This window comes from Zophobas morio, unplaced genomic scaffold (assembly GCF_036711695.1).
Source record: "Zophobas morio isolate AGI-343-1 ecotype UQ-CSIRO unplaced genomic scaffold, CSIRO_AGI_Zmor_V1 ptg000014l, whole genome shotgun sequence".
Taxonomy (NCBI): domain Eukaryota; kingdom Metazoa; phylum Arthropoda; class Insecta; order Coleoptera; family Tenebrionidae; genus Zophobas; species Zophobas morio.
The window spans coordinates 26,856,597-26,882,282 of NW_026972119.1; positions in this window are offsets into that span (position 1 = coordinate 26,856,597).

Sequence of the window (25,686 nt, forward strand, 5' to 3'; positions counted from 1 at the left end):
TTTCTTAATGTCTCAATTTTCGATGTTTTGATTGCCCGACGTTTCGATTTCTCGATTTTTCAGTTTTTCAATTCTTCAATTTCTCATTTTTTCAGGTTTTTGGATTTCCAAAACTTTCTATTTTTCGACTTTTCGATTTGTAGAGCTTTCAATTTTTCTTCGATTTTGCAGTTTTCCGATTATTCGATTTATCCATTTATCAATTTTTCTAAATTTCTGCTTGGGATTTTTCAAAATTTCGATACGTAAATTTTTCATTTTTTCATTCAATTTTTCCATTTTTTAATGCTTCGATTTCCCGATTTTACAGTTGTTTGATTCATCAATTTTTCGACATTTTAATTTTTCGCTTTTTTAAATAGATTTTGGGATTTCAGCATTTTTCAGTTCTTCGATTTTTTTGGTGTTCTGAGGATTTCTTCCAATATTTGGAGTTTCTAAATTTTCGATTTTCCGATTAATCGGTGTTTTGACTTTTCGATTTTTTGACTTTTAGATTTTTCGATTACTGGATTTTTCCATTTCTCGATCTCTCAACTTCCGATGGTTTGATTGCCCGACGTTTCGATTTCTTGATTTTTCAGTTTTTCAATTCTTCAATTTTTCATTTTGTCGGGTTTTTGGATTTCTAAAACTTTCTATTTTTCCACTTTTCGATTTGTAGATCTTTCAATTTTTCGATTCTTCAATTTTCCTTCGATTTTGTAGTTTTCCGATTATTCGATTTATCCATTTATCAATTTTTCTAAATTTCTGCTTAGGATTTTTCAAAATTTCGATTTCACGATTTTACAGTTTTTTGATTCATCAATTTTTCGATATTTTAATTTTTCGCTTTTTTAAATAGATTTTTTGATTTCAGCATTTTTCAATTCTTCGATTTTTTTGGTGTTCTGAGGATTTGTTCCAATTTTTGGAGTTTCTAAATTTTCGATTTTCCGATTAATCGGTGGTTTGACTTTTTGATTTTTTGACTTTTAGATTTTTCGATTATTGGATTTTTTCATTTATCGATGTCTCAACTTCCGGTGGTTTGACTGCCCGACGTTTCGATTTCTTGATTTTTCAGTTTTTCAATTCTTCAATTTTTCATTTTGTCAGGTTTTTGGATTTCCAAAACTTTGTATTTTTCGACTTTTCGATTTGTAGAGCTTTCAATTTTTCTTCGATTTTGCAGTTTTCCGATTATTCGATTTATCGATTTATCAATTTTTCTACATTTCTGTTTGGGATTTTTCGAAACTTCGATACGTGAATTTTTCGATTTTTCATTCAATTTTTCGATTTTTTAATGCTTCGATTTCTCGACTTTACAGTTTTTTGATTCATCAATTTTTCGACGTTTTAATTTTTCGCTTTTTTAAATAGATTTTGTGATTTCAGCATTTTTCAGTTCTTCGATTTTTTTGGTGTTCTGAGAATTTCTTCCAATTTTTGGAGTTTCTAAATTTTCGATTTTCCGATTAATCGGTGTTTTGATTTTTCGATTTTTTGACTTTTAGATTTTTCGATTATTGAATTTTTCCATTTGTCGATGTCTCAACTTCCGGTGGTTTGATTGCCCGACGTTTCGATTTCTTGATTTTTCAGTTTTTCAATTCTTCAATTTTTCATTTTGTCAGGTTTTTGGATTTCCAAAACTTTCTATTTTTCGACTTTTCGATTTGTAGAGCTTTCAATTTTTCTTCGATTTTGCAGTTTTCCGATTATTCGATTTATCCATTTATCAATTTTTCTAAATTTCTGCTTGGGATTTTTCAAAATTTCGATACGTAAATTTTTCAATTTTTTATTCAATTTTTCCATTTTTTAATGCTTCGATTTCCAGATTTTACAGTTTTTTGATTCATCAATTTTTCGACATTTTAATTTTTCGCTTTTTTAAATAGATTTTCTGATTTCAGCATTTTTCAGTTCTTCGATTTTTTTGGTGTTCTGAGGATTTCTTCCATTATTTGGAGTTTCTAAATTTTCGATTTTCCGATTAATCGGTGGTTTGACTTTTTGATTTTTTGACTTTTAGATTTTTCGATTATTGGATTTTTTCATTTATCGATGTCTCAACTTCCGGTGGTTTGATTGCCCGACGTTTCGATTTCTTGATTTTTCAGTTTTTCAATTCTTCAATTTTTCATTTTGTCAGGTTTTTGGATTTCCAAAACTTTCTATTTTTCCACTTTTCGATTTGTAGATCTTTCAATTTTTCGATTCTTCAATTTTCCTTCGATTTTGTAGTTTTCCGATTATTCAATTTATCCATTTATCAATTTTTCTAAATTTCTGCTTGGGATTTTTCAAAATTTCGATTTCCCGATTTTACAGTTTTTTGATTCGTCAATTTTTCGACATTTTAATTTTTCGCTTTTTTAAATAGATTTTTTGATTTCAGCATTTTTCAGTTCTTCGATTTTTTTGGTGTTCTAAGCATTTGTTCTAATTTTTGGAGTTTCTAAATTTTTGATTTTCCTATTAATCGGTGTTTTGACTTTTCGATTTTTTGACTTTTAGATTTTTCGATTATTGGATTTTTCTACTTCTCGATGTCTCAACTTCCAATATTTTGATTGCCCGACGTTTCGATTTCTTGATTTTTTAGTTTTTCAATTCTTCAGTTTTTCATTTTTTCAGGTTTTTGGATTTGCAAAACTTTCGATTTTTCGGCTTTTCGATTTGTGGATCTTTCAATTTTTCGATTCTTCAATTTTTCTTCGATTTTGCAGTTTTCCGATTATTCGATTTATCGATTTATTAATTTTTCTAAATTTCTGTTAGGGATTTTTCAAAATTTCGATACGTAAATTTTTCAATTTTTCACTCAATTTTTCGATTTATTAATGCTTCGATTTCTCGATTTTACAGTTTTTTGATTCTTCAATTTTTCGACATTTTAATTTTTCGCTTTTTTGAATAGAATTTTTGGTTTCCGCATTTTTCAGTTCTTCGATTTTTTTGGTGTTCTGCGGAGTTCTGAGAATTTGAGGATTTTGGTGTTCCCAGGATTTGAGAGTTATGGAGTTCTGAGGATTTGAGGATTTCGCTGTACTGAGTATTTGAGGATTGTGGTATTCTATCGTATCATGTGATATATCGTTGAATAAACAAAAAAGGGCACTATTTGAAAAATTCTAATCTTTTGTATTAAAAAAGAAAAGAAAATTGGTGACAGTTCCGGCGAAACTGAAGCTAATACGACGCCAGTAATTTATCCATTAAATAGACTGTGTTGCTTATATGGAAAAGGCCAAATTAAAATTTTTTATGTTTTAAAATAATTGATATATTTGAGTCGAACAGGGACGCTAGGACACCCGTTATGTACTAAAAAATTATCATATAAAAAATTCAGTGCCGCCGTTTTTAAAAATGGATTGTTTTAGTCACCTTGTTTTAATATACGGTAACAAATTAGACAGTTATATATACAGGGTGATTAAATTGGCTAATTGTCAGTTTTCTCTCACTCTCCCTATATTTTTTAGAGGGTATGTCATTTGCCAAAAACAGTCTTATCGTAGCGACTACAAGCCCCGCCCACCCGCCCTTTATTCTCTTGAAGAGTATGTCATTTGCCAAAATTAGTCTTATTTCACCAGATACCAGGCCCGCCCACCCGCCTTTTTTTATGCCATTTGACAAAACCAGTTTTATCTTAACAGGTACTAGCCCCGCCCACCCACCCTTTATTTTCTTGGAGATTATGTCATTTGCCGAAATCAGTCTTATCTAGAAGGTGCTAGCCCGCTCACCCCCCCATTATTTTTTTAAATTTGAGTTTTGGAATTGTAATTTTTGAAAACCGATAAACTTTTTGTGATCAAACGTGGTGTACTTGTGTCAAACACCCTAGTTAAATTCCAGTATTGAAAAAATCTTGAAAAATTGCCAGCTACTTATTTCCTATTTTCAGTTTTAATGACTGCCCCAAGCCAATCGAAAAATTACTTTATCTTAATGAACATTGAAGATGCAATTCTTGTATTAGAACGTAACAAAATGAATGTAACTGAATCTTATTGTACTTTCAATTCCCTCTGTGTTAAAATCATTCAACGGTTAAAAGAAAATTTTTTTGGTTGTTTAGTTACTCAGAAGCTGCGAAAGTTAGAAAATTGCAAGGCTTATAAAATAAAACACGATTTTATTACTGCTTATAAACCTGTTCAGGCGTATTTACAAAAGTTGTTTAATTTCTATGAAGATGAAGACAAATTATTCAAAGTTAAAGTTAGATCACGAAATATGCTGTAAATTTATACTGTATCTGAGAAACTTTTAATAATGTAATAGCTAAACTCAACATCGTTAAAGATAAAATGTTCGACGAAACGTCAGTTCTGCACAAAACTTGCAATATTTGTAAAAGCAATGGAACATTTAAGTAGTTCATTTTGTGAAAGTGTTAAGTTTTGTTCTAAATAGGTACACCTGTGACAACTTCTGCTGTAGAAAGAATTGTTTCATAAGTAGTCTGATGATAGAAATCGCGCTACAGTTGATTTAATGAAAAGTGAATTGTTAACAACGGTAAATTTTAGTTTAGGTTCTACAGAGTTCTAAAACTTCAGTCAGAAATTTCTGATCGATATTTATAAAAAAGGTTTATAGGATTACTTGAAAATTAAATCTTAATTTCTTTCTTCTAAAAATAAACTAAATAATCGTCATTGTTTACGTTTCAGCTTCAGGTGCTCTCCTCAACGCACCTCGCTTCAGTTATGAGAAATCAAACAAGTTTCCTTCCTGAGGGTCAATCCGGCCGAAATTTCTGCCATGTCGTATTACGTGTTCCGGACGTATTTCGGGGTAGTTTCCGGCGCGGATCCTCGGGGTCATCCTGCCGTAATCCTTGAAATTTAAAACGAAAGTTTGCTTCATGGAACCATTCAAATGAGGAAGCGAGGCCAGGTAATTAGATTTGAGCCGTCCGCACGGACTTTGATCCATAATCGAGTGAACGCCGTGTGGACCAGAGTCACTTCCCTTCACCAATTGAATTTGTCACTTCCTCTCGCCATTTTCTATTTTGTGAGACGCCCGCCCCACCCCCACCTTAAAACAATCCAGCTTTTTCGACTATCGTCCAGTTTTCGTAAAGTATCTCCAGCAGGAAGCGGTCTGGCTTCCGTCAACGCTTCCGCTTTAAAGCCGAAGGGGTGAACAACGCCCGTCCGCAACTAATTTATTCTCTTTCATTTAAAAACATATCGTCCTGATTCCTTTTTACGAATTTATAAGCGCTTTTAAATCTTCGGCTAAAAATCTCTTCTCCGTGCATATTTTATATTTAATCTGCAAACAGAGTGGGCTGGTGCTTTGTCGCCGGTCGGAATTCCCTCCTATTTTGATAGGGGACGTGACTCATTTAAAACTTGATCAAGAGGATATTTACACAAAGGGTAACTAACATTTTTTACTCCGGGAATGTTAATTTCGACGATATTTTTTGGGGATGTGGAGGCTTTTTATTGCGTCGCGTTGTATCGGGCGGTGTAAATTTGGCGACCGCGAGGAACGTCATTGTTTATGGGGGCGTAAGTATGTATGGCGCCGTTAGAAGGGGTTGAATGTGATGGCAACTATTTCGTTTTACAGTTATGGCTGACCACGACTGGACTCGACGTTGCCGAACCCTCGGTCCCAAAGCTTTATGGGTGCTTTAATTGTTATAGGATGCTACAGGTTGTCCCGGAGGACTTTGGGGGTTTCTTCTAGTCCTGCTTCTTAATTAAGCAGCGCGCTTGGGGGCGGATTTGAATCGGGTTGGTGATTAGCAAAAATTATTGGATGTTCAGTCTTCTGACTCGAAAATTTTGGTCTAGAACCATCAACAGGTTATGTTTTTCGAGCGAGATTCCCAGAATTGTTTATGGATTCTATAATCCAGTGTTTTTACTTCCCGAGCGTAAGCAAAGGAAGTATTGTAATCGAATCCGTCGGCCGACTCCCTACTTTTGAACTTTCTCGACCTATCATGACCCCCAGAGGACGAAGAAATAGGTCTCCCGTTTCCGTCTGTCTGTCCGTCTGTCCATCTGTCTGCCGTCCCGGATTTTTATTAGACAGATAATCTCCGAAAATACTGGGCCGATTGTTGTCAAATTTTGTATTTATATTAGGTATATCATGTAGATGGTAAAACCATAGATTAATATAGATGCGACATACAGGCTGAATTTGCAAAACCACCCTTATTGACTTTGGAGTCCTCAACCGCCAAATTTAAATAGTCGATGCCAATAAAAAAACCTGTTTCACTACAACTCGTCGCCTGAGAACTTGTTTGATCTACAGACCAGACCGCGTTCAGGCAGCCATTGGTCGGTTTTTATAACGACTAAGTGAATATTTTTGGTACATATTTAGATGGTTTTATATATTTTGTTTAACTAAGAATTAATTCTTTATTTGTGTTTTATACTAGCAAAACGTCTTAAACTAAGAATATTGTTGAAATCGTAATAACCCAATGGATTTTTTTCGGGAAAATGTTTTGGAAACACTGGTCTAATTTGTATGAATTTGTAAATGTTTTTAGTGACAATTTTTGTGTTTTTTTTCGATACATATGATATTAACAGTGAGAAAAAAAAAATGAAAAATTAAAATAATCGAAAATTCGAGAAATCTAATCGAAAAATCGAAACCTTAAAAAATCGTAAAACTGAAACATTGAAAAATCGAAATATCGAAGAACTGAAAATCGAAAAATGAAACATTCGAAAATCGAAAAAATGTAAAATTCAAAAATCTAAAATTTAAAAAACGAATAACGAAACATCGAGAGATCGAAACTCCCAAATTTAAAAAATCGGATAACTGAAAAATCGAAACATCGAAAAACCGAGAAATCGAATAATCAAAAGATCAAGAAATTGTGGAGTCGAAAAGTCGAACAATTGAGAAACCGATATAGGCCAAAATCGAAATATCGAAAAGTTAAAAATTGAACAATTTATAAATTGAGAAATTGACAATCAAAATATCGAAAAATCCAAATCTCGATAAATCGAGAAATCAAAAAACTTGAAAATTTGAAAAATCAAAAACCTGAAAAATCAAACAATTAAACAATTGAAGAACAGCAAAATCGAAACACTGGAAGGTCAAGAAATGGGAAAATCAAAACATCGATTAATTGAAAAATCGAAAAATTGACAGTTTATAAATGTCAAATTTGAAAAATTGAAAAATCTAAAATTTGAAAAAACAACAATTGAAAAACAGAAAATCTAAAACCGGCAAGTCGAAAAATCGATTGATTAAGAAATCAAAATATTTGAAGAATTCGAAGACTTGAAAAATTGAAATATCGAAGAACTGAAATGAAAAATCAAGAAATCGAAAAATCAAAAATTTTAAATATTGAAAAATTAAAATACAAAAAAATTGAGAAATCTAAAATTTAAAAATCGAAAAAGTAAAAAGTCGACGCATCGAAAAATCCAGAAGTCAAAAATGGAAAAGTCGAAGAACTGAAAATCGAAAAATGAAACATCAGAAAATTGATAAAATGTAAAATTCAAAAATCTAAAATTTAAAAACCGAATAACGAAAAATAGAAACTCCCAAATTTAAAAAATCGGATAACTAAAAAATCGAAACACCGAAAGAATGGAAAATCGAAAAATCAAACGATCAAGAAATCGTGGAGTCGAAAAGTCGAACAATTGAGAAACCGAAATAGGCCAAAATCGAAAAATCGAAAAGTTAAAAATTGAACAATTTATAAATTGACAAATTGACAATCAAAATATCGAAAAATCCAAATCTCGATAAATGGAGAAATCAAAAAACTTAAAAATTCGAAAAATTGAAAAATTGAGAGATTGAAAGATCAAAAGAACGAGAAATTGAAAAGTGATGAAGTCGAAAAATCGAAAAATAGAGAAATCTACAAACAAAAAGTTAAAAGTTGAAAAACTGGAAAAGCGGAAAAATCAAAAAACGAAAAAATGGAAAACTGGAAAAACTGAGAAATCGAAATAGGCCAAAATAAAAAATTGAAAAACTGATAAATCGAAAACCTGAACAATCAGATCTCGATAAATCGGGATTGAAAAATTAACAAATCGAAAAATTGAAAAACAGAACATCTAAAACCAGGAAGTCGAGAAATCGAAAGATTAAGAAATATTGAAAAATTAAAAACCCGAAAAATAAAAAAATTAAAGAATTGAAGAACAGGAAAATCGAAACACTCGAAGGTCAAGAAATGGTAAAATTAAAACATCGATTAATTGAAGAATCAGTCAAATTTGAAAAATTAAAAAATCGAAAATTTGACAAAATGACAATTGAAAAACAGAAAATCTAAAACCGGGAAGTCGAAAAATCAAAAGATTAAGAAATCGAAACATTTGAAAAATTCGAAAACTTGAAAAATTCAAATATCGAAGAACTGAACTGAAAAACAGAGAAATCGAAAAATCTACAATTTTAAAAATTGAAAAATTTAAAATTCAAAATCGAAAAATTGAAAAATCTAAAAAGTAAAATAATCGATACATCGAAAAATCCAGGAATCAAACGTCGAAGAATCGAAATATTGAAAAATCCCAAAACTGAGATATTGAAAAACTGAAAAATGAAAGATAAACTGAGAATCTAATAACATGAAAAATCCGAAAACTGAAATATCCAAAAACTGACAACCTAAAAAGTCGAAAAACTGAGCAATCAAAAAATCCAAAAAGTGAAGTCGAAAAATCGACACCTTAAAAAAACTAAAAAATGAAAAATCGAAAAATTAAAGAATTGAACAGGAATATCGAAACCCTCGGAAGTCAAGAAATGGGAAAATAAAAACATCGATTAATTGAAAAATCGAAAAATTGACAGTTTATAAATGTCAAATTTGAAAAATTGAAAAATCGAAAATTTGAAAAAACGACAATTGAATAACAGAAAATCTAAAGCCGGGAAGTCGAAAAATCGAAACATTTGAAAAATTGAAATATGGAAGAGCTGAAATGAAAAATCGAGATATCGAAAAATCTAAAATTTTAAATATTGAAAAATTAAAATACCAAAAAGTTGAGAAATCTAAAATTTAAAAATCGAAAATGTAACAAGTTAACACATCGAAAAATCGAGGAGCCAAAAATGGAAAAGCCGAAGAACAGAAATATTGAAAAATCCCAAAACTGAAATATCCAAAAACTGAGAACCTAAAGAATGGAAAAATTGAGAAATCGAAAAATCAAAAAAGTGAAGTCGAAATATCGAAACCTTAAAAAAATCGAAAAATTGAAAATCAAAAACCTGCAAAATCGTAAGATCGAAAAGTTGTAAACTGAAAAATCCCAAAACTGAAATCTCCAAAAACTGAGAAATTAAAAAATTGAAAAATTGAAAAATCGAAAAATAAAAAAAGTGAAGTTGAAAAATCGAAACCTGAAAAAATAGAAAAATCGAAAAATAAAATCCGAAAAATCAATCAATTGAAAAATCAACAAATAAAGAGTTTATAAAAGTCAAAAATTGAAAAATGGAAATATTTAAAAATCGTAAAATTGAAGAGAAAAACTGAAAACCGAGAAATTTAAAAGTTGAGAAACACTGTTGCCAACATAAATCGAGGAGTCCTCAACCGTCATTTAATTTAAACTATGACGCTTCTCTATATTCTCTGGTAAAACGCTAACCAAAATTTGTCTGATCATCCCCACCACTAATGTGATGACGTCACTTCAAACTTGTACATTAGTAATTGGGTTTTAAATTGTATCAAATAACATAGTCATGTAGTTTATGACTCCGAATGGAGATTTTATCCGAAACGTCCAGTTTTTTGGAAAAAAATCAAAATTAGGAAACAACATTTTGACATCTAATTTGGAATCTGCAAAACCGAATGCTTCTAAATCCTACAGATGTTTACAGTTATGATAATCATGATAAGTTTTTATTTAAAATATGTTTACTTGTCCCCTCCAAAAAATTTATCACGCCACTCTAACATTTTTCCGAAAAAAAGCTATCTTAAATGTGCATTGTGCAGAGTATGAGTCTATAATTGTGATTAATCACTGCATAAATATTTTTTAGATTCGCTTATACGGGGTGTGCGAAAAAAATTAATGACTGAGTTAATTTATTTTATTGATTAAATCAAGAATTGCAAAACTGAATACTTTGAAATCTTGACGTTTTGAAATTATTGTAAGCATGGCAACTTTTTAATGAAAATGTATCTGTTTATCAACCCCAAAAATTAACTAACTGAAAAATCGAAACATCGAAAAACCGAGAAATCGAAAAATCAAAAGATCAAAAAATCGTGGAGTCGAAAAGTCGAACAATTGAGAAACCGAAATAGGCCAAAATTGAAAAATCGAAAAGTTAAAAATTGAACAATTTATAAATTGAGAAATTGACAATCAAAATATCGAAAAATTCAAATCTCGATAAATCGAGAAATCAAAAAACTTGAAAATTTGAAAAATTGAGAGATTGAAAGATCAAAAGAGCGAGAAATCGAAAAGTGATGAAGTCGAAAAATCGAAAAATAGAGAAATCCACAAACAAAAAGTTAAAAGTTGAAAGATTGGAAAACGGAAAAATCAAAAAACGAAGAAATGGAAAACTGGAAAAACTGAGAAATCGAAATAGGTCAAAATAAAAAATTGAAAACTGATAAATCGAAAACCTGAACAATCAAATCTCAATAAAAATTGAAGAAACGTAGACACATCGAAAAATCCAGAACTCAAAAATATGTAGAAAAGCCGAAGAATTGAAATATTGAAAAATCCTAAAACTGAAATATCTAAAAACTGAAAAATCAAAAACCTGCAAAATCAAAAAATTAAAGAATTGAAGAACAGGAAAATTGAAACACTCGAAGGTCAAGAAATGGGAAAATCAAAACATCGATTAATTGAAAAATCGAAAAATGGACAGTTTATAAATGTCAAATTTGAAAAATTGAAAAATCTAAAATTTGAAAAAACAACAATTGAAAAACAGAAAATCTAAAACCGGCAAGTCGAAAAATCGATTGATTAAGAAATCAAAATATTTGAAGAATTCGAAGACTTGAAAAATTGAAATATCGAAGAACTGAAATGAAAAATCAAGAAATCGAAAAATCAAAAATTTTAAATATTGAAAAATTAAAATACAAAAAAATTGAGAAATCTAAAATTTAAAAATCGAAAAAGTAAAAAGTCGACGCATCGAAAAATCCAGAAGTCAAAAATGGAAAAGTCGAAGAACTGAAAATCGAAAAATGAAACATCAGAAAATTGAAAAAATGTAAAATTCAAAAATCTAAAATTTAAAAACCGAATAACGAAAAATAGAAACTCCCAAATTTAAAAAATCGGATAACTAAAAAATCGAAACACCGAAAGAATGGAAAATCGAAAAATCAAACGATCAAGAAATCGTGGAGTCGAAAAGTCGAACAATTGAGAAACCGAAATAGGCCAAAATCGAAAAATCGAAAAGTTAAAAATTGAACAATTTATAAATTGAGAAATTGACAATCAAAATATCGAAAAATCCAAATCTCGATAAATCGAGAAATCAAAAAACTTAAAAATTCGAAAAATTGAAAAATTGAGAGATTGTAAGATCAAGAGAACGAGAAATCGAAAAGTGATGAAGTCGAAAAATCGAAAAATAGAGAAATCTACAAACAAAAAGTTAAAAGTTGAAAAATTGGAAAAGCGGAAAAATCAAAAAACGAAAAAATGGAAAACTGGAAAAACTGAGAAATCGAAATAGGCCAAAATAAAAAATTGAAAAACTGATAAATCGAAAACCTGAACAATCAAATCTCGATAAATCTGGATTGAAAAATTAACAAATCGAAAAATTGAAAAACAGAACTCGAGAAATCGAAAGATTAAGAAATATTGAAAAATTAAAAACCCGAAAAATAAAAAAATTAAAGAATTGAAGAACAGGAAAATCGAAACACTCGAAGGTCAAGAAATGGTAAAATCAAAACATCGATTAATTGAAGAATCAGTCAAATTTGAAAAATTAAAAAATCGAAAATTTGACAAAATGACAATTGAAAAACAGAAAATCTAAAACCGGGAAGTCAAAAAATCAAAAGATTAAGAAATCGAAACATTTAAAAAATTCGAAAACTTGAAAAATTCAAATATCGAAGAACTGAAATGAAAAACAGAGAAATCGAAAAATCTACAATTTTAAAAATTGAAAAATTTAAAATTTAAAATCGAAAAATTGAAAAATCTAAAAAGTAAAATAATCGATACATCGAAAAATCCAGGAATCAAACGTCGAAGAATCGAAATATTGAAAAATCCCAAAACTGAGATATCGAAAAACTGAAAAATGAAAGATAAACCGAGAATCTAATAACATGAAAAATCCGAAAACTGAAATATCCAAAAACTGACAACCTAAAAAGTCGAAAAACTGAGCAATCAAAAAATCCAAAAAGTGAAGTCGAAAAATCGAAACCTTAAAAAAACTAAAAAATGAAAAATCGAAAAATTAAAGAATTGAACAGGAATATCGAAACCCTCGGAAGTCAAGAAATGGGAAAATAAAAACACCGATTAATTGAAAAATCGAAAAATTGACAGTTTATAAATGTCAAATTTGAAAAATTGAAAAATCGAAAATTTGAAAAAACGACAATTGAATAACAGAAAATCTAAAACCGGGAAGTCGAAAAATCGAAACATTTGAAAAATTGAAATATGGAAGAGCTGAAATGAAAAATCGAGATATCGAAAAATCTAAAATTTTAAATATTGAAAAATTAAAATACCAAAAAGTTGAGAAATCTAAAATTTAAAAATCGAAAAAGTAACAAGTTAACACATCGAAAAATCCAGAAGCCAAAAATGGAAAAGCCGAAGAACAGAAATATTGAAAAATCCCAAAACTGAAATATCGAAAAACTGAAAAATGAAAGAAAAACTGAAAATCCCAAAACTGAAATATCCAAAAACTGAGAACCTAAAGAATGGAAAAATTGAGAAATCGAAAAATCAAAAAAGTGAAGTTGAAAAATCGAAACCTGAAAAAATAGAAAAATCGAAAAATAAAATCTGAAAAATCAATCAATTGAAAAATCAACAAATAAAGAGTTTATAAAAGTCAAACATTGAAAAATGGAAATATTTAAAAATCGTAAAATTGAAGAGAAAAACTGAAAACCGAGAAATTTAAAAGTTGAGAAACACTGTTGCCAACATAAATCCATCTCTATGTTCTCTGGTAAAATGCTAACCAAAATTTGTCTGATCATCCCCACCACTAATGTGATGACGTCACTTCAAACTTGTACATTTGTAATTGGATTTTAAATTGTATCAAATAACATAGTCATGTAGTTTATGACTCCGAATTGAGATTTTATCCGAAACGTCCAGATTTTTAGAAAAAAATCAAAATTAGGAAACAACATTTTGACATTTAATTTGGAATCTGCAAAACCGAATGCTTCTAAATCCTACAGATGTTTACAGTTATGATAAGCATGATAAGTTTTTATTCAAAATATATTTACTTGTCCCCTCCAAAAAATTGATGACGCCACCTCAAAAGTTTGCCGAATAAATCATATCTAAAATGTAGAAAATATGATGAGTAATTTATCATTCCATTCATATTTTTTGGATTTGCATACACAGGTGACTCAAAAAAATTAATGAATGCGTGAATATATTTTATTTATTTAATCAGGAACTACAAAACCGAATGCTTTGAAATCTTGGAGATGTTTTACAGTTAACATAGGCATAGTAAATTTTTTTCCCCCCTAAAAAATTGATAACGCCACCCCAACATTTTTCCGAAAACATGCTATCTTAAATGTGCATTGTGCAAAGTATGCTGAGTCTATAATTGTGATTTATCACTGCATAAATATTTTTTAGATTTGCTTATACGGGGTGTGTGAAAAAAATTAATGACTGAGTTAATTTATTTTATTGATTAAATCAAGAATTGCAAAACTGAATACTTTGAAATCTTGAAAATGTATCTGTTTATCAACCCCAAAAAATTGATTACGGCAGCTCAAAATTTTGCCGAATAAATTTTTTCGCAAATGTGCAAAATATGAACAGACTTTTAATCATTGCATTCATACTTTTTAGATTTGTTTAAACAGGTGACTCAAAAAAATTAATAAATCAGTCAATTTATTATTGATCAAATTAAGAACGAGCCACCCCATTTTCTGGAAAATGTGAGAATACGCTCGTCTTTATAACAAAAAAAATTTTTAAAATGCGAGATAGCGAGGGAAGTACTGTCTAAACTTTTTAGACATGACAAAAATGAAATATAAAAATCAAACTCAAACACAACCATAAAAACGCTCAAATCTCCATCCCAATACATTAGAGTCCTCGCCGCCGCTCCGAGGGCGTGGTCCCTCTAGTGTTAACCGAGGGTGAAAGCGTCCTCCATCTGTTGGCGTTTCGGACTCGTTTATTTAAAGGACTCAATTTAGTTTTCTGCATTTAGGACATGACGTGGTTTGCAGGATAATAAATGGCGGCATTTCTGTCGTAGGACGGCGGTCGCACAAGCCACCTCAAAGTTCTCGAATCCGCCCCGTAAGCCGGCGACTCGACGAATTCATTGCACCTAATTGAAATCCGGTGGGTTCCGTTGTCGTGTTCGTTTACACAAACGACTGATATATCGCCGATGGGTCTAGATTACTCTAATACGTCTGGTTGATGAAAATATGTGGTGTTGTTAGCACGTCGTGGCTAATTTACTAGATGCATCAGATATGGAGAGTGTGCTAATTGGAATCCATTGACAGGGCGAGACAAAAGCGGAGCAAAACGAGCGCACGGCAAACATTTCCCTCGTGTCTGCCACGATGTTAGTGCGAAAAAAGTGATGCTCATAACACGATTATTATTAGCTGTAATTAAGGCTCGGATTCTGGTCGACAGTAAAACGTTGACGCCATTTTTATATCAGCCCCGTAGCTACGGGGGGGCAAGAGGGGGCTGAGCCCCCCCTAGCAGTTGTGGTTGCCCCCCCTGGAAGACTTATACGTTATAAATTTCAAATTAGTAATAAAATTTCAATATAATGCCGATTGCCGAAGCATATTAACTGGCCCCACCCGCTCCACCTTTATTTTCGTAGAGGGTATATTATTTGGCAATATCACCTTACCGTTGATGTTGACCGTATAAAAAAATGAACATGTCACATTTTATTCCATAGCCTACTATGTACTTGAGAAAAGTCAAAAATATATGGATTTTCTAAAAATTGAGCTTTTATTGAAATGGACAAAAAATCGACAAAAAATTCTGAGATGTAAATCTCGATGAGCTTAATCAAAAAACATAAGGTCTTGATGGTCCCAGACCAAGATTTTTCAAAAATTCGGTTCCAAAGTCGACATTTCAAAATTTCTCAAAAATTACATTTCTTTTGGCGGCTCTGGAAAAATTGTACGAATTTTCGAAAAAATAAAACCAAAAAAAAAACATTTGGAGATCGAAATCAATAAAAAGATCCCTTCTGCTAGTTTTCGAAAATGCGTGGGAAAAGTCAAATTTTTTTTATAGATTTTCAAAAATTGAGCTTTTGTTGAAATTGGCTGAAAATCTACAAAAAATTCTGAGATGTAGATCTCGACGAGTTTAGTCAAAAAACATAAGGTCTTGCTGCTATTCGGTTTCCAAGTCGACTTTTTAAAATTTCTCAAAAATTATACTCCTATTTCTTTTGACGATTCTAGAGAAATTTTATAAATTTTCGATCAAATAAAACCAAAAACAACATCTGAAGATCGAAATAAATGAAAGAATGACTTTTGGTAATTTTTGGAAATGCTAAGAAAAGTTAAAATTTATTTAGTTTTCAAAAATTGAACTTTTGTTAGAGTTGACAAAAAATTCTGAAATCCAGATCTCGATGAGCTTAATCGAAAAACATGTTCATGCTCCCGGAGCAAAATTTACGAAATATTGGGTTTCTACCTAAAATTTCTAAAAAATCTCAAAAGTGACTTAAAAAAAAGTTATTTCTTTATGCGATTGTGGAAAAATTCGACGAAGTATCAAAAAAATAAAACCAAAAATAACATCTGTAGATCGAAATCAATAAAGAGATCCCTTTTGCTAATTTTCGAAGATGCTTGGGAAAAGTCAAAAAATGTATATGGATTTTCAAAAATTGAGCTTTTGTTGAAATTAACAAAAAATCAACAAAAAATTCCGAGATGTAGATCTCGATGAGCTTAATCCAAAAACATAAGGTCTTGATGGTCCCAGACCAAGATTTTCGAAAAATTCGGTTTCAAAGTCGACATTTCAAAATTTCTCAAAAATTACATTTCTTTTGGCGGCTTTGGAAAAATTGTACAAATTTTCGAGAAAATAAAACCAAAAACAACATTTGGAGATCGAAATCGATAAAGAGATCCCTTTTGCTAATTTTCGAAAACGGTTGGGAAAAGTCATAAACATTTTATAGATTTTCAAAAATTTAGCTTTTGTTGAAGTTGACTAAAAATCCACAAAAAAATCTGAAATGTTGATCTCGACGAGCTCAATCAAAAAACACAAGGTCTAGATGGTCCCAGATCAAGATTTTCGAAACATTCGGTTTCAAAGTTCAAAAATTACATTTCGTTTGGCGATTGCTGAAAAATTTTACGACTTTTCAACCAAATAAAACCAAAAACAACATCTGGGGATCGAAATCAATAAAGGAATCCCTTTTGGTAATCTCGAACGTGCTTGAAAAAAGTCGAAAATTTGATACAGGTTTTCAAAAATTGCCATATTTCTTCCGTCGATTCTGGAAAAATTGTAAGAATTTTCAAAAAAATTGAATCCAAAACGATTTTTGGAAATCGAGATGAACAAAGGAGTCTCTTTTGATAATTTTTGAAAATGCTTGCGAAAAGTCAAAAATTTTATATGGGTTTTCAAAAATTGAACTTTCGTAAAAGTTGACAAAAAATTCTGAAATATAGATTTGGACGAGCTTAAAAAAACATGACAGGTTCATGGTTCCGGATCAAAATTTTCGAAATACTCGGTTTCGAGCTCGAATTTTCAAAATTTCTCAAAAATTACCATATTTCTTTTGGCGATTGTGGAAAAATTGTACGCATTTTCGAAAAAACAACCAAAAACAACATCTGGAGATCGAAATCAATAAAGGAATTCCTTTTGGTAATCTCGAACGTGCTTGAAAAAAAGTCAAAAATTTGACACAGGTTCTCAAAAATTGCCATATTTCTCGCGTCGATTCTGGAAAAAAAGTTAGAATTTTCAAAAAAATTGAATCCAAAACGATTTCTGGAAATCGAGATGAACAAACGAATCTCTTTTGGTAATTTTCGAAAATGCTTGGGAAAAGCCAAAAATTTTATATGGGTTTCCAAAAATTGAACTTTCGTAAAAGTTGACAAAAAATTCTGAAATATTGATTTCGACGAGCTTAAAAAAACATGACAGGTTCAAGGTTCCGGATCAAAATTTTCGAAATACTCGGTTTCGAGCTGGAATTTTCAAAATTTCTCAAAAATTACCATATTTCTTTTGGCGATTATGGAAAAATTGTACGAATTTTCGAAAAAACAACCAAAAACAACATCTGGAGATCGAAATCAATAAAGGAATCCCTTTTGGTAATTTCGAATGTGCTTGAAAAAAGTCAAAAATTTGATACAGGTTCTCAAAAATTGCCATTTTTCTTCCGTCGATTCTGCAAAAAATGTAAGAATTTTCAAAAAAATTGAATCCAAAACGATTTTTGGAAGAAATCGAGATGAACAAAGGAATTCTTTTGGTAATTTTCGAAAATGCTTGGGAAAAGTCAAAAATTTTATATGGGTTTCCAAAAATTGAGCTTTTGTTAAAGTTGACAAAAAATTCTGAAATACACATCTCGACGAGTTTAAAAAAACATGACGAGTTCATGGTTCCGTACCAAAATTTTCGAAATATTTGGTTTCGAAGTCGGATTTTTAAAATATGTACTAAACATGCAAAAAAATAAACTCAAACAAATTGGATGTTACCTATATGGTCACTACACAAATTTTTGGATGCAGTACAGCTGTTTGTGAATCTACATTCTCTGTTTCAACCAGCATTTTAGCCAAGTACCGTACTAATTTTTTGGACTTCGACAGGTTTTCAATTATTTTAATGTTCATTCATATATAAAAACTCAGAAAAAATAAAGTAGTTATCTGAGTGTATTATTAAAATATAAATATTTACATGAAGCCCCCTCTGTCGACAAACTTGCCCCCCCTGAATAAGTTTTCCAGCTACGGGGCTGTTTTATATGGTTCTGAATTTGGCATTAAACTCGGCGTTCACCGTGCATGTCATTATAGCTTTATTGTATGGAAATACAAAAATGGAATTGACATTCAAACACTCCCCCTCGAGTGTGAGTGTGAAGCTCCCCGAAAGTTTCGTCATCTAGCTCTTAATTTCTGTGGCATCGAGCTAATTTTTCCCATCCTTCTGGTATAAAACACGTCCCGTTTTTATTAGACGGCGCTGTGGATTTTAACGTTATTAACAAAAACGAATAAACCGCGTCCATAAATTCATAAACCGGCAGTGAAATATGTTGCAAGTTCGCAGTCGTCATTCGGAACAAAGAACCTCCTCTGAATCATATTGGCACTCACGTATTTCCCCAATAACTCATACCATATCATCGAGTTTAGTGCGCCGTAATCCGATTCAAAGTTACTCTCTTTATCTGGAGCGCCTCCGCGTCTTCTAACTTCTGATGTAGGTAAACGGAATAACGCATCCACAAAGCATTTTAATCAAATGCGCTTCCCTCGAGCAGAAGTTAATTTCGGGTGCGCAGCGCGCCGAGAGCGGAACATGTGCCCTGCTGTCCCCGATATCGTATTTAGTTCCGTTGCAATTATAAAGCCTCCGCCTCCGAAATCCAATCCGAAGGACGGGGAATTGCACTGATGAAGCCCCGCAGTCCCTCGTCTTGTTGGTATTCATCGGACATGTGTAATCAAGCCGGCGTAACTCGTGCCTTTTGAGATCTTCGGGATGATCTGCGACGGAATTAGGACGGCTACTTAGGGCGAAGATTTTTCGGCGCTGGAGTCAAGCCTTTGGTTTGGCGGGAAGCGAAAGTTGCGGCGAGGAGACGTGGTTGTGACGTGATTACCCTGGAGGACGACGCCTCCTTGTTTGGATAATGGGGTAAGAGCGCGTCACCCGATACCGCGCTTATTAGCATCGGACCCAAGCGCTGACCGCGACATTAAGAGATCGTCTTTCCATATCCACCACTTTATGAATAATAAGCCGGGGAGGGGTGGCCGGGATCCAATTAACTTAAACACAATCAACGTAATTTGCGGGGGCGGTGGCCGCGACGAAGTGGTGGGTAGTCAACGAATGGATATGTTTTCGAAATAAATTTTCTTGTACAGTTTAGGTTTCAAAATATTTATATTTGTTATGCCTGTAAATGCCGCTAAAAATGGACGTAATTTTTGTTACTTGGTGTGTAAGCGAGTACTTTCATGTTTTCTCGACGTTTCATGACCCACACAGTACGAAAAATTAGGTCTGTCGTTTTCGGCTGTATGTTAGGAAGATCATGAAGATGGTAAAACGCTAACAAAAACTGGTGTGATCTTCCCTACCAAAGATTTTTTCAGTTATTTGATTATTCAATTTTTCGACTTTTCAATTTCTCGATTTGTAAAAATTTTTGATTTCGAAATTTTCCAACATTTCCGTTTACGATTTCTTCAATTTTTAGATATTTGAACTATACAATTTTTGGCGTTCCTAATTTTTCGATTTTCCGATTAATCGGTGTTTTGACTTTTCGATTTCTCAATTTTATGACTTACAGATTTTTCGATTTTTCGATCTTTCAGTTTTTGGATTATTCAATTTTTCGGTTTTTAAAATTTCCTATTTTTCCACTTTTCGACTGAGTTTTCAATATTTCAATTTTTTGATTCTTTCATTTTTCCTCGATTTTTCAGTTTTTCAACTTATCGATATACATATTATTTTTTTTAAATTTCTATTTCAGGATTTTTCAATATCTCGATACTTAAATGTTTCGAATTTTCGTTTCGATTTTTCGACTTCTTACCTTTTTGATTTTTCAATTTTTCGATTTTTTGCTGTTTGGATTTCTCAATCTTCCGACATTTCCGTATACGATTTTTTGATTTTTGGATCCTTCAATGTTTCGATAATTAAATTTTCCAATTTTTGGAGTTTCTTAATTTTCCGATTTTCTGATTAATCGGTGTTTTGACTTTCTGACCTTTAGATTTTTCGATTATTTGATTTTCCAATTTCTCAATGTCTCAACTTTCGATTTTTCGATTGCCCGACGTTTCGATTTCTTGATTTTTCAGTTTTTCAATTTTTCATTTTTTTAGGTTTCTTCCGATTTTTCGACTTTTCGATTTGTTGATCATTCAATTTTTCGATTCTTCAATTTTTCTTCGATTTTGCAGTTTTCCGATTTTTCGATTTATCGATTTAATTAATAATTTTTCTAAATTTGTGTTTGGGACGTAAATTTTTCGATTTTTCAATTTTTCGTTTAAATGCTTCGATTTCTCGATTTTACAGTTTTTTGATTCTTCAATTTTTCGGCATTTTAATTTTTCTATTTTTTAAATAGATATTTTGATTTCCGCATTTCTTAATTCTTCAATTTTTTTGGTGTTCTGAGGGTTTGAGGATTATGGAGTTCTGAGAATTTGAGGAGTTCGCTGTTCTGAGGATTTGAGGATTATTGACTTCTGGGCATCTGAGGATTTTTATTTTTCAATTTCTCGAATTTTTAAAAATATTTCTAATCTTTAGATTTTTCGACTTGCCGGTTTTAAATTTTTGGGTTCTTCAATTTTTCGATTTTAAAAATTTTGCTTTTTCAATTTTTCAGCTTTTTAATTTTTCAATTTTTCGATTTCTGTATTTATCGAGATTTCGATGTTTCTATTTTTTGAGGGTTCAATTTCAATTTTTTTATTTTTCGAATTTATGCCATTTCGATTTCCCGATTTTTTGGTTTTTCGACTTTTCAATTTGTCGATCTTTTGATGTTTCAATTTTTCGATGTTTCGTTTTTCCGATCTCTAGGTTTTTCGATTTTTCGACCTTCCGGTTTTTCGTTTTATTGATCTTCCAATTGCTCAATATTTTTGATTTTTAATTTTTCATGTTCCCAATTTTTCGAGTTTTCAGTTTTGAGATTTTGTACTTTCTCGATCTTTCAATTTTCCGAATTTTACATTTTTACATTTTTCGATTTTACAATTTTTTTATGTTTCGCTTTACCTATTTATTTTATTTTTTAATACTTCAATTATTCAATTTCTCGACATTTTGGTTCAACATTTTTCAAGTTTTCGACTTCTTAAGTTTTCAACATTTCAATTTGATTTCTGGTTTTATTAATAATTTTTCGATTTTTTGATGTTTCGATCACTCGACTTTGAATTTTTCAATTCTTGAATTTTTCTTCGATTTTTCAGTTTTTTTATATAAGTATAGATATATCAATTTTTCGATATTTCTGTTTTGGTATTTTGTAATATCTCGATACTTAAATGTTTCGATTTTTCGACTTCTGATCTTTTTGATGTTTCAATTTTTCGATTTCTAGCTGTTTCTATTTCGCAATTTTCTGACATTTCCGTGTACGATTTCTTGATTTTTCGACTTTTCAATTTTTGGATAATTAAATTTTTCAATTTTTTGAGTTTCTATGTTTTCGATTTTCCGATTAATCGGTGTTTTGACTTTTCGATTTTTCAATTTTTTGACTTTTAGATTTTTAGATTATTTGATTTTCCCATTTTCCACGTCCCGACTTTCAATGTTTCGATTGCCCGACGTTTCGATTTCTTGATTTTTCAGTTTTTCAAGTCTTCAATTTTTCAATTTTTAATTTTTTCAGGTTTTTGAATTGTCAGAACTTTCAATTTTTCGACCTTTCGATTTGTGGATGTTTCAGTTTTTCGATTCAATTTTTCTTCAATTTTGCAGTTTTCCGATTTTTCGAATTATAGATTCATTAATTTTTCTATATTTCTGGTTGGGATTTTTAAAAATTTCGATAAGTCAATTTTTCGGTATTTCGTTTCAATTTTTCAATTTTTCGATTTTTTCACGCCTCGATTTCTCGATTTCACAGTTTTTTGATTCTTCAATTTTTCGACATTTTAATTTTTTGCTTTTTTAAATATATTTTTTGATGTCCGCATTCGATTTCTTCGATTTTTTTGGTGTTTTGAGGATTTGAGGATTTCGCTGTTTTGATGATTTGAAAATTTTGGTGTTCTGAGGATTTGAGGATTATGGAGTTCTAAGGATTTCAGGTTTTTGCTGTTCCCAGGATTTGAGAATTCTGAAGTTCTGAGGATTTGAGGATTTTATGATTTCTCTGTTCTGAAGATTTGAGGATTTTGGTGTTCTGGGCATTTGAGGAGATCGCTGTATAGGATTTGAGGATTATGGTGTTCTGAGGATTTGAGAATTATGGTGTTCTGAGGATTTGAGGATTTTGGTGTTCTGGGCATTTGAGGATTTCGCTGTACTGAGGATTTGAGGATTGTGGTGTTCTGGGCATTTGAGGATTTGTGGATTTTGGTGTTCTGAGGACTTGAGTATTATGGAGTTCTGAGGATTTGAGAATTTCACTGTTATGACGATTTGAAGATTTTGGTATTCTGAGAATTTTTATTTTTCAATTTTTGATGTTTCGATTTCTCAATATTTAGGTTTTTCGACTTGTCGGTTTTAATTTTTTGGATTCTTCAATTTTTCGATTTTAAAAATTTTAGATTTTTCGATTTTTCAATTTTTCGGTTTTTAAGTTTTTCGATTTTTCAATTTTTCGGCTTTTCAATTTTTGGATTTCTGAATTTATCGAGATTTCGATGTTTCTATTTTTCGATAGTTCAATTTCAATTTTTTTATTTTTCGATTTTATGCGATTTCGATTTCTTGATTTTTGGTTTTTTGACTTTTCAATTTGTCGATTTTTCGGTGTTTCGTTTTTCGTTTTATCGATCTTCCAATTGCTCAATATTTTTGCTTTTTAATTTTTCAATTTCCCAGTTTTTCCAGTTTTCAGTTTTGAGATTTTGTTCTTTCTCGATTTTTAAATTTTTACATTTTCAACATTTTTCAAGTTTTCGACTTCTCATTTTTTCAACATTTCAATTTCATTTCTGGGTTTCTCAATTTTTCGAATTTTTAAATTTGAATTATCCAATTTTTCGAGTTTGTGATGTTTCGATCACTCGATTTTGAATTTTTCAATTCTTCAATTTTTCGGCATTTTAAATTTTCGTTTTCGATAATTTTCTAATTTATCAATTTTTCAATTTTTCGGATTTATCGAGAATTCGATGTTTCTATTTTTTGATTGTTCAATTGCCCGATTTTTCGATTTATCGATATTTATTAATTTTAAATTTTCCAATTTTTAATTTTTAGATTTTCCACTTTTTAATTGTTGGATTTCTTGATTTATCGGTTTTTTTAACTTCTCAACTTTTCGCTGCCTCTCGTTTTCTCTATTTTTTGATGTTTCCATTTCTGAATCTTCCAACTTTCCCAATTTTTTTTCAGTTTTGGGATTTTCCAGTTTTTCAATTTTCGATTCTTCAGTTTTTCGATGTTTGCTCTTTTTTAATACTTAATGCCTGGGTTATCCGATTTCTTGATTTTTTAAGTTTGCGATTTCTCAGTTTTACGAAATTTCATTTTTGGGAATTTTTCAATTTCTGGATTTTTCGATTTTCCGATATGTTAATGTTTCGATTGTTTCGATTTTAGATTTTTCGATTGCTCGATCTTTCGATTTTTCGACTTTTCGGATTTCGATATTTCGGTTTTTCAAATTCAGTCTTTGATTTTTCGATTGTTACAATTTTTCTATTGAATTTGAGAATTTTTTAGATAAAATAAAAGCTAAAGAAGTGTTGCAATCGAGTCCATCGGCGACTGGCTACTTTCATACCGTTTTAATTTTTGTTCATTAAGTTAAAATACCGGACTGATTGTTGTCGAATTTTGGATATGTATATGTTTTGAATACCATGTAGATGGTAAAACACTAACCAAAGTTTGTCTAATTATTCCCACCAACAGTGCGATGACATAATCTCAAAACTGTACATAATAAATGGGTTTTAAATTGTTTAAAATAACATAGTCCTTCACTTGTGGTTTATGAATCCGTGTTGAGTTTTTACCTGAAACATCCAGATTTTTGGAAAGAAAATCAAAATTTTTGACATTGAATCTGCAAAATGAATGCTTGAAATCTTACAGACGTTTTAAAGTTATCATAAGCAATTTTTAATCAAAATATATTTGTTTATCCCCCTCAAAAAATTGATGACGTTACCTTAAAATTTTGTGATTTATCATTTATTTATATTTTTTTGAATTGTTTATTTTATTATTGTTCCAAATTATAGTACGTATTCTTCCAAAATAGAGTTCTGTAAAGAAAATACTCATTTGAAGTATACACCTTCGACTAGTTTTTTTTTTAAGGCAAATATTTTGTCAACGATTGACGTGTGGAGGTTAAGATTCCGCTTTCGATCGATGCTAGCAGGTATTAGATTCGATTTATTTACCATAATATAGTATTACGAAATAAAGCCATACCCCACCCCGGTACGACGCCTATGGGTTTTCTCGAGGCTTTCTAGTATGTGCGGAGATGATGGATGACTCAAACCGCAACCATCTAGAGGAACACAAGATTATTTAAATAGGGACCACTGTCGGAATCAAGCTAGTCGAGTCCAGTCAATATTGACAGAATTTGGCTCTAGTCAAATCCATTCCAGTCGTGTCGGAATTATTCTGTACATAATAGCTGTATAGTTACTCGTGTAAAATAGTACTGCTGAAAAATAAATTGTTGAGCTTTACCCACGCCGATTTTAAATACTCGTACAATCGCACGCAAATGTTTTGAGCCTATGGGCGGATCATTTTTGCCCGTCGTCACTGAAGGAGGCGGTCCAAATCGTCCAAGGGCAGAATTTGTAGGTAGGCTCAAACGACAAGGAAATTTACGTGTTGACCAAATTTTTACTCTGAATTAGTTTTAATTTTATAAATACCCTATCTAAAGTGTTCAGAATATGATGAGTCTATACTTGTGATTTACCATTCCATTTATATTTTTTGGATTTGTTTATACATACAAGGTGACTCAAAAAAAATGACTGAGTCAATTTATATATTTTATTGAAGAAATCAAGAATTGCAAAACTGAATACTTTGAAATCTTGTCAATTAGTTGGAACCTGAGCCCCCTTTTTTTTTGCAATATCTGTGGTGTGCTATTAGTTTCCGTAACTTATAAAATTAGAAAAAAAAACCTGTTCTGCTCAAATAAAATCGAGAATATGCTCAAAATCACACTAATATTAGGTCTAATTGTGCCGACCACAGTTATAAAATTCACATTAAAATAAGTCACGGACATTTTTTGAAGAGTACTACATTTCAAAAAACAAAAAAAAATTCAGTTTATAAACTTCATAATTTTGGTTTAAAGTTTATCAATCATGTTTGACGCTTTATTTTATCCGTTCCATTTGTTATCCTTTACTGCGGTCTCTCTTGGGTCGAGGTATAACACCGGACCGAACGTTCTTCGACCGATAGGATAATTTACTACTTCCGACATCTTTTCGGT